We start from the raw sequence: 10,282 nt of genomic DNA, 5'->3' as shown, positions 1-10,282 counted from the left end.
CGTATTCTTTTTGGGTTGGGTTCGGTTTTTGGAAGGCCGATTCATACTGATTCTGCTACGGCTACTGGTTCACGTCCATCAGTTGCGCGTGTGCTTGTTGAAATTGATGTATCCAAATCTTTTTCTGATACTGTTTGGTTGGGTCCGGAGAAGTTTGGGTATGCCCAGAAAGTTATTTTTGAGGGCATGCCTAATTTTTGTTCTTTTTGCAAAGCTTTAGGTCATAAAAAATTAGAATGTCCTAAAATTTCGTCCAAAACTACCCCGGTTGGTATCTCTGCCCCCTGGATATTCCTCATGTTCCTGTTTCTAATGAAGACCCGATTACTGCTCCTGTTTTTGATAATTCTGCGGATTTATGTAATGTTGTAGTTGAGCGAGATGCTTTAGATTATGAAAATCTTGTTAATTGTCAGTCTGCTGATGTGGAGGGTGTGGTCTTGCCTAATGTTGATTGTCGGGTTGGTTCTCCTGATGCGGGTGTGTTGCCTGAATTGGTTGTGGGGGTTGTTTCTACTATTGCTGATGTTTCAAATTGTGCTGGTGTGGATCCTAATAATGCTAATGTTTTACTCCCTTCTTCTGTCGATGTTGTGCTGGAAGGAGTTGTTTGTACTGCGAATGTTAATGGTGTTGGTGAAAGGCTGGAGAAGGATTTTGATAAAATTTCTACCTTATCTCCTAATGCTATGCCGTTTTTTCTTCATATGTTACCGTCTGACTGTGTTGAGGTAGTGCCGGAAAATTCTGTGGGTGCGCCTGTAACTAGGGATCTTCCTCCGGTTAAATGTTCGGGTGTGCCTCAAAAATGCTCTACGGTTTCTAATAATGTCATTGAGGTTCCCGTTAATTTGGTTGATACGTGATTTGTAAGCACTTCTTTAGGCGACAGTTCTGGACTGGATATTAGGAATCATTTGAATTGGTTGGATTCATCCGAGGGTGATCCTGACTTCGAATTCTCTGATGGAGCTGAGTTGGCGTCGCCGAATTTCTGTGGTAGGTCTGACCCGGGTTGTGATTTCACTCTTGTTAATGTTAGACCCGCTTCTTTTGTTGGATCTCGGGGTAGGCCTCGTGGTAGAGGCAGGGGTCGCCGTAGGCGATATTGATTTATGCAATTCCTTTGTCTTGGTTTTGTTTATTGTTTTTGTCGTATGGTTTTGTTGTTATGTCGTGGAATGGGCAATGATGGGTTGGTGCTCGCATCATTGTATTTTGCTGGTGGCAACCATTTCTGTGGAGTTTCGGGTTTCTTCGGGTCGGCTGTTTATTCCCCACCTTTTGGACGGTTCTGGTGGGGTGTGGTGGTGTTGGAAGCCTCAACCACTAACTGAGCCCGCGGTTTCTTTGTAATTTTCTTTTTCTTTCCTTGCTCTTTCTTATTGTAACCGTTTTTGTTTATTATTAATATATGTTTAAAAAAAAAGTATTGAAAAGTTTTTTATGTGTAAGTTGAGAAATGGAGAGTGTATGTGTTGGATAATGAAGTGTGCGAGTAGTGAAAACTGAAGTGCATGGATTGTGAAAGGTAAAGAGTATGTATATTTATGAAATGTGAAGAATATTTTGAATGGTTAAGTGTATAATTATAGTGAAGTGTTTGGATTTTGAAGAAAAGTGATGTGTATGGAAAATGTGAATTATGTGTGTGTGTGTTGATAGTTAAAGTGAAGTGTATGTATTTTGAAAAGTAAAGTATGTATTTTGAAAAATAAAGTTTGTAGAAATGGGCATATCTTGGGAGATTGAAGTGTATACATAATGAGAATTGAAGTGCATGAGTCTGTTGAAGATTGAAGTGTATAAATATTGTTTGGGTGATTGTTAGAAAGTAAAGTTTAAAAGAAAGGTTTAGCTCTCTTCTCCCTCTCTCTCTCTCCCTTTCTTCTTATTTTTCTTCCCCCATCTTATGCCTCAGTATAAATTTTTTAAAACTATAAAAAAAATCTTCAAAACCAAAAGTTCTAAAAGAAAAGTTAACTGAGCCGATGTCCCAAAAAGGTATGTTTTAATAAAATTATATTTTTAATTATTTTCATATTAATTATTAAACATGCTTTAACCACTATTCTACTTTATTTTGTTGGCATAAAATACGAGGAACGGTGGTGATCAAATGAATAAAGGGACTTAAAGAGATCACTCGCCTCCATTGCTACCAGATGGAGGTGCTACGGTCGTATATCCTCGGAAATTGGCTCTGTTGTAGGCTAGTATTCTACACTTAGATAGCCTTAAGGATCATAAGTCCTACGGTATATTTTGTGCTTACCCAGTCTTAGGTTGTTTTAGTAACTTGTTGTATTTGAATTACCTTTATTTTTTGTTAAACCCAAGACTCATCATTATATATTTTATTTGCATACGTGCATATGTCCAAAGGATTAGCGATAATAATTTATTTTTTTCTATATAGCATTAGTGTCATTTAAGGATAATAATTAAGGATAAGTCTTAGTGAATTTCAAATGTCAAACATAGAAAACTTAGTGACACTACCCCATAGGTTTAGCATATATCTTTAAATTGATGTTAATAAAACATATCCAATACACCTAATCATTAAAAGATAAATTTTGGGTATAAAGTTGAATAATTTTAATTACCCATTATTTGAATATTAATTAAATAAAATCTTTAAAAATAAAATTAAATTCAAAGATATAAAATAAATTCAAGTTACAAAAATTATAAATCAGCAAATGTTAATGTTAATTAAAAAAAAAATCAGATAAAACTTAATTTTAATTCATTAAATAAATTAACTTCATTAAAAATTAATTATACATATCATGAAAATAATTAAAAATACATTAAAAATGGAATATGATTAATAATAAATTTTAAGGATTAATGATTTAAATTTAAATGAAATTTTTGAATAAAGTTTAATTAATAAATCCATTAATAATAATAATAAATGATGAATGAAATGAAAAGATTAATTAAAAATTTTACATATAAAAAATTAAAAAATCTAATAATTAATTTAAAAAGTAATCAAATATTAAATCAGTCATTTAAAAATCAATTGATCAATCCTTTAAGCTCTAACCAATAAATTTAACTTAACAAAATTGATTACTACTAGGTAGCTAAGACATACAAGGCTATTGACTTGGCCCCAAGGAAGGTAAAATAAACTTCTTGGCCCTCATATAAATAAATGTGACAATCACGAAATACTAAAAAAACACTTTTAAAACCAATACTAAGACATTAATACTTGAATCTAAATCAAAACTCTCATTTGACCTTCAACAAATAAAATGATAAACAACTTCAATAAAGTATCTAGCATAGGACATAGCCAATTACACACACTTATATTTGTTTTAATAGGACAACCAATTTTAGCTTTAGGCTAGGCTAATGATTGCTTTTTGTTGTTGTGTGATGGGATTTTTTGGCGGTTTTCACTACATGTTTTTGCAAAATTGATTGATTGATGTGATTGATTATTTATTTCTATAATTTATGAATTGATGTGATCGATGGGGGTATAATACCCCTAGGTTAAGAACGATCTAGATGCTAATAATTTTTTTTTGCAGGTGATCATGCTCATGCAGAGCTAAATCAAAGGGGGAAAATTAAGATTTAAAACTAACAAATTATCTGCATGTGCAAAATGCTAATTCTCCCTTTAAATTAAAAATGCATGACTAAGCGTGCCTAGGAGTTAAATTTATGTTTATATATAATTATTTGGGATGATTTTAAATTTTAATTGCTTAAGATAACTCTGTAGGTGGTTTAGATTTCTTTCTTTTATTTTTGAAATGTAATTTAAGTTGATTAAGTTAAGTGTTGTGGAAGTGTAACTTTAAGGTGGGATATTACATCCAACTTAAAATCTAAAAAGGAGGAAACACCCCTTAAGGGAGAGTTCCCGAATATTTGAAGCTCCAAGTTATGATGACTTTAATATCCAAAGAGAAAAGAATTACTCCTCAGGGATGAGTTTCTTTTCATTTGGAAATTGAGACCAGATGAATACAAGGAGCTCGCCAGAGGAGAGAAGACAAAGAACTGAAGATAAAAAATATCCCACTTAAAGTCACTTGTATAAGTCATGGGATAAGAATCCGGGTTGTTGTAAGTGGTACCCGACCACTTTTAATTTCTATAGACCCTTGATTATAAATAAAGTGGCACTTGCCATATAGACATTTAATTTATTTAACTCGTAAATATAATATTGATTATTTACATTGGTTGCATTATAGAAATTACTTACTTTTTTAGGTTTTTTTATTTTATGTCGTATTTTATTTTAGCCTGAATATTAACGGAGGCTCGTAAGGGTACGAATAAAATCTTTTCTATGTATAATTTAAATAAAATTTTAGGTTCACATAGTAACTGTCAGCCCCTAACCCAACCAGGATAGGTTTTATCGTGTTGAATTATAACAAGCAATTCCCAAGATCTACTTTTGAAATTATTTTAGATTTTTTATTAATAGTCATTTAAATAAACTATAAGCTAAAGAGTTACTAAAACTTCAAAATATTAAAAACAAAATCATCAATTAAATTTCTTTTCATTTTATTAGAATAAATATCTACACTACAGTACATGACACAAACAAGAGCTATATAATTGAAAATTTAATTAGACAAGATTATATAAAAAACAAAATAGCAAAATACTTATAACCTCAAATCTGATCCTGAAACTGCTAGTTCATAATCTTTTTTTCTTTCCCAGATCCTAAAAATCAAAAGCAAAAGCATAGTGAGCTACAATAACTTAGCAAGCCAGACAAATCAATCTAAATTTTTAAATATTTTTTATTAAATATTTTACAAAATCTTTAAAAAGTAGTTAAATATAATTTAAATAGATCTCTATAATTAGAGAGAGATGAAATAAATGCATAATAGTTATTTCCATAATTAAATAATAATACTAATCAAGTAAATAAATTAAAATTCATATCATAGAGAAGTCCATATCACATTTCTCAGACCCAAATAAAACATCAAAGTATCATGACCCCTTATGACTATCTTTTTATATGTTCTTATAGCACCAAAACATATCACATATCCTTGACTTAGACAAAATCTCAAAAGATTCTAACCCCTTATAATTCCAAGCAATTCCCTGACATAGAAATAATCTCAGAGGATTTCGGACCCTTAAAACTCCCAGTATATATATTTTAATTACATATGCATATATATCATCACATTATAACAGTTAAAGAGAAATTGAGCATATATCAAAATTTCATAATATTGTATAACGGTAGACAATAAAAATCCTACTAGGAAAAAATACACTTTTTTTGAAAATGATCAAATTATCAAGAATTGTGTAAAATGATATTCTAAGACTTTTATTGTATTACACCAATACTTTTCAACAACTTGATAATTTTTTATTAAAAAAAAACTCCACAAATTTCTAAACCTCCATTCTAAAATTTCTTGGGAAATATTACAAATATGCATAATCGTAATCTCTATAACATATAAAAGTTACGCGATAAAAGTTTTACATGTGCAAAGTTATTCACATTTTTCAATAATGTATACAAAATTTTAATAAAAAAATTCACCCAAAACATTGTATTTTTTAAAATTGAGATGGACATAATGTAAATTACAACGAGATGAACAAGCTTTCCAACTGGGCTAACGGATGAAAACGACCCAGTCATCCAAAATAAGCGTTTTCTATTTTTCACTCCTCTCTTTTCCTCTTTTCCCCTAATCGGTCTCTGTTTGGAAAAAATGAAAAAAAAAAAAAAAACAAAGTTTATCCTATTATATAATAGTGGAATTTGATATTATATTAAAATATTAATCTTTTCTATTTATATAATATTAAAATATTAATTTTATCTAAATTAATTTATTAATTTAATTTAAAAAATCTAAAAAATTACATAAAAATATTCATAAATTAGCTCATTTTATTTCAAAATTTTTGGTAAAATCGGTTTGCAAAACCACTACAGAAAAACGTGTGGTTATCGGCAGACAAAATCCATCAGAAAATCCTTATTTCCACCGAAATGTCTAACGATAATGACAGATTTTACCGTAGTGAACTAACACCTGACAGTCCCACAAACCCCACATGTACCTACCTACACATGTCAAATTCTTATAAAATTTTAATAATGCCCAAAAATTATGAAAAAAAAAGATAATTAAAGAAAACAAAACTGTAAATGTTATGACAAATATGCAATGTGATTTTGACCTATAATGACTCCTGAAATAATTATTGATTGTTCTAGGTCAATAAAAAAATCTTAAAAATATGAAGAGTTTCACAATATACTCTCCTTAAGAAAATATGTCATCCCCAATAGTTTCGAACCAAAATGGGTTAGAATAAGCCTCGATACAAAGTCCTCATGTAAAATTCATTCTCACAATTAGCCTCTCTGGCGCTCTGGTGCTTCCACTGTACCTTGACCATAAGAATATATTTGCTTCTCAATTTTCTCACATCATATGTAAAAAATTCTTTCGGGTTCTTCTTTGTACTACAGATTCAGACAAACCTCAACATCGTCATCAGATAATCTCTTCCCAGAATTAGACACCCATTTTTGCAAAGAAGATACATGAAACATACTATGTATATCAGATATATGATTAGGTAATAATTACTTACAAGCATAGCTACCCATGCTCTCAATGATCTCAAAAGGTCCAATATACCATAGGATGAGCTTGTTGATTCTCCCAAATCTACTGACACATTTCATAGGGCTAACTTTAACATAAACCAGGTCACGAATATGAAACTCAACCAACCTATATTTCTAATTGTAGTACTTCTACTATATATATCTATCCTGTTTAGATTTCAACATTTCTCTTATCAAAAGGTTTATCTCCTACCTCTGTCAAAGTTAAAACAGTCCTACATTTTTTTTTGTAGAGAGCTTCATAAGAAGCCATACCTTTGTTGGATTAATAATTATCATTATATGCAAACTCTATCAATGGGATATGATCATCCCAATAAGCCCTAAAATCTAAAATACATAACCTCAAAAGATCCTCTAGGATTTGAATATTCCTTTCAGACTATCTGTTTGTTTGTAGATAAAAAGACATACTGAAGTGCAACTTCGTACCAAGTCCCTATTGTATACCTCTCCATCCCAATCAAATACAATCACCTTCGGTACACCATGTAACCTTATAATGTTTTTAACATAGATCTGTGTTAACCTATCCATTAGATCTATCTGTCGAATCAATATGAAATGGATAAATTTTGTTAGTAAATCGACAATAACCCAAATATCATCATGCCCCTACCTCGATTTGGGATAAACTAAAAGTAAAATCCAAAGTTATCTCTTCCCATTTCCACTCTAGAATAAGTAACGACTGTAGAACACCTCCCGGTAGGTGTTGTTAGGCCTTCACTAGCTGACAAACCTCACACTTTGATATAAACTCTGTTATATCCATCCACAATTCAAGCCACCAAAATATACTAGTACTTTTCAAATCTCCATTCAACTTGATATTTCCTAGATGAATAGCATAGCCTGAATAATGACTCTCATGTAGAATCTCCTGCCTAAGATCTCAAAAAATAAGAACCCAAAGTCAATCATTTCAAAAAATAATACCATAAAAAAAAAAAACTTGTATTTCAGATTTCTTACTAGATATAATATGATCAATTAACTTCAAATATTTTGCATCTAATTTTTTAGCTTCATAAATTCTTTTTTCTATAGGAGCTGAATGATTATCTGATTCACTATACTAGAATCTCAATCAGAAGAAGAAATCACTTCCTTTTAAAATCTCTTCATATCTTGTATCAAATACTCATTAGAATGAGTTACATACATGATAATCTAACAGAATTCCTACTTAGAGCATCTTCCACCACATTAGTCTTACCAAGCTAATACTGAATAGTTAGATCATAGTCCTTAATCAACTCAAGTCATCTCCTTTGCATCTGATTCAGATCCTTTTGAGTGAATATGTATTTTAGACTATGATAATCCATAAAAATCGCACAACTAACACCGTATAACTAATGTCACAAAATTTTCAAAGTAAGTACAATAACAATTAACTCTAGATTAAGCGTCAAATAATTCCTTTCATGTGTCTTTAACTGTCTTGAAGCATAATCTATCACTCGATCTTGTTGTATTAAATTACACCCCAAACCTCTTAGCAAAGCGTCATTGAATACATGTAATCCTTTTGCACCAAATGGAATAGCCAAAATTAGAGCATAAATCAAACAATCTTTCAATCTCTGAAAATTAGCATCGGTCTCTGGTGTTCACAAAAAAAGCTACTGACTTCTGAGTTAGTCTCATCAGATGTGTAGAAATTTAAGAAAATATCTTCACAAACTTCTTGTAGTATCAAGCCATACCCAATCACTAACTGCCTAAACTTTCTTCGGATCAACAAAGATACCATCACCACTCACCATATGTCCTAGAAAAGAAATACTCCTCAACCAAAACTCACATTTGGAGAATTTTGCATATAACTGATGTTGTCTAAAAGTCACCAATATACACCTCTGATGTCTGGCGTGATCTTCCTCAAAAGCAAAATATATCAAAATATCATCTATAAAAATAATCACAAGTTGATCTACGTAATCTCTGAATAATCTATTCATCAGATCCATAAAGATAGCTAGTACATAAGTCACCTTAAATAGCATGACCAAAACTCGTAGTGTTTATATCGAGTATTGAAAGCTATCTTCATCGATCACATCAGACTCTCTCACCTTCACCTAATAGTAACCAGATCACAAATTAATCTTTGAGAATATAAAATATCCAATAAGCTGATTGAATAGATCATTAATCTATAGTAGTGGATACTTGTTCATGATAGTGACTTTGTTCAACTCTATGTAGTCAATACACATACATATTATACCATCAGGTGAATAGGTGCTCCTAGAGACAAACACTAGGATGAACAAATCCCGTGTCAATAACCTTGTGAAGCTGAACATTCAACTCTTGAAGCTTTTTAAGTACCATCCTATATGAAACTTTAGATATCGGGGCCATACCCGGAAGTATATCAATAAAAAACTCTAAGTCTATATTTGGAGGTAAACTAACTAACTCATCTGTAAATGCATATGAAAAATCTCATACTCCCATGATATCAAAAAGAAAAATAGCATCTATACTCATATCCTATATTGATGCTAGAAATATCATACATAATCTATTTGCTTCTAACGTAGAGATCAAACAGGATAAAATACCTCTAATTCCCTAAAATACATAACTCTCACTACTCACAAAAAAATATAAATAGCTTCTTTAAGAAATTAATCTGAGCTCCATACTGACTCAACAAATTTATACTTCAAATAAAATCATATGAGAAAATGAGTAATAAAATTAAACTGGAATTTCAATTATTATCAGAAATCTTAATATCGCAAAAATAAATTTTACTAGCTATCATACTATCTTCAATTGATAAAATAATAGAAAGAGAAATTTGTAGTTTAATTGAAGCCAAGTGTAGGAAAATCAAAGAAATGCTTAGAAATAAAGAAATGACTAGCTCTAGAATCAAAGAAAATATGACATGGATGCTCAGAAATATAAATCATACATGTCACAACATCTGAAGCATCACGAGCCTCCTGCTGAGTCAAATTGTATATAAGTAGTTAAACTATAATTGGAGCAACAAAACTACATGGCTCTCTCTGACATTTGTAGAATGGCATCCTTTCCATTAAACTTGAACCACCAACTCTACTAAATGGTACCTAAAAAAAAACTATAGAGAAGAATTTACCTCGGTCTCCCCACTGGTCTAATAAAGCTCTCAGATCTAAACTCAAAATATCGATCAAATCCTTTTTGTGGACACAATACTACCTGATGCATTATTTGATCACATCTGAAGCACTGTCCAGTCATACTATAATACCGATAATAATGATATATTCTACAATTCTGACACACAGGTGCCCCACTAATAGAACCAGAACTGGCTATGATGTCACTATTAGAGATTGTTGTATAAGCTGATTTTCCACCTCTCCTATAATCTCCAGGTGTAAATCTACTCTTCTTCTCAGAAAACCCACTACTATAAGTCTCCCCACTGAGCCTATTTATACTAGAAGTCCATCACTGTTGAGTAGCCATCAGGTCATTCTCTATCAGACGAGCTCTCTGTACAAGCTTAGAGGAATCATAAATTTGAAATGGCACAAGAGGTTATCCTAGACTATCCTGAAGCCCTTTCAAAAACATGTAACACTTCTATAT

Source organism: Dendrobium catenatum, unplaced genomic scaffold, assembly GCF_001605985.2.
Source record: "Dendrobium catenatum unplaced genomic scaffold, ASM160598v2 fragScaff_scaffold_1352, whole genome shotgun sequence".
Classification (NCBI taxonomy): domain Eukaryota; kingdom Viridiplantae; phylum Streptophyta; class Magnoliopsida; order Asparagales; family Orchidaceae; genus Dendrobium; species Dendrobium catenatum.
Note: the sequence above shows the minus strand (reverse complement) of the source record.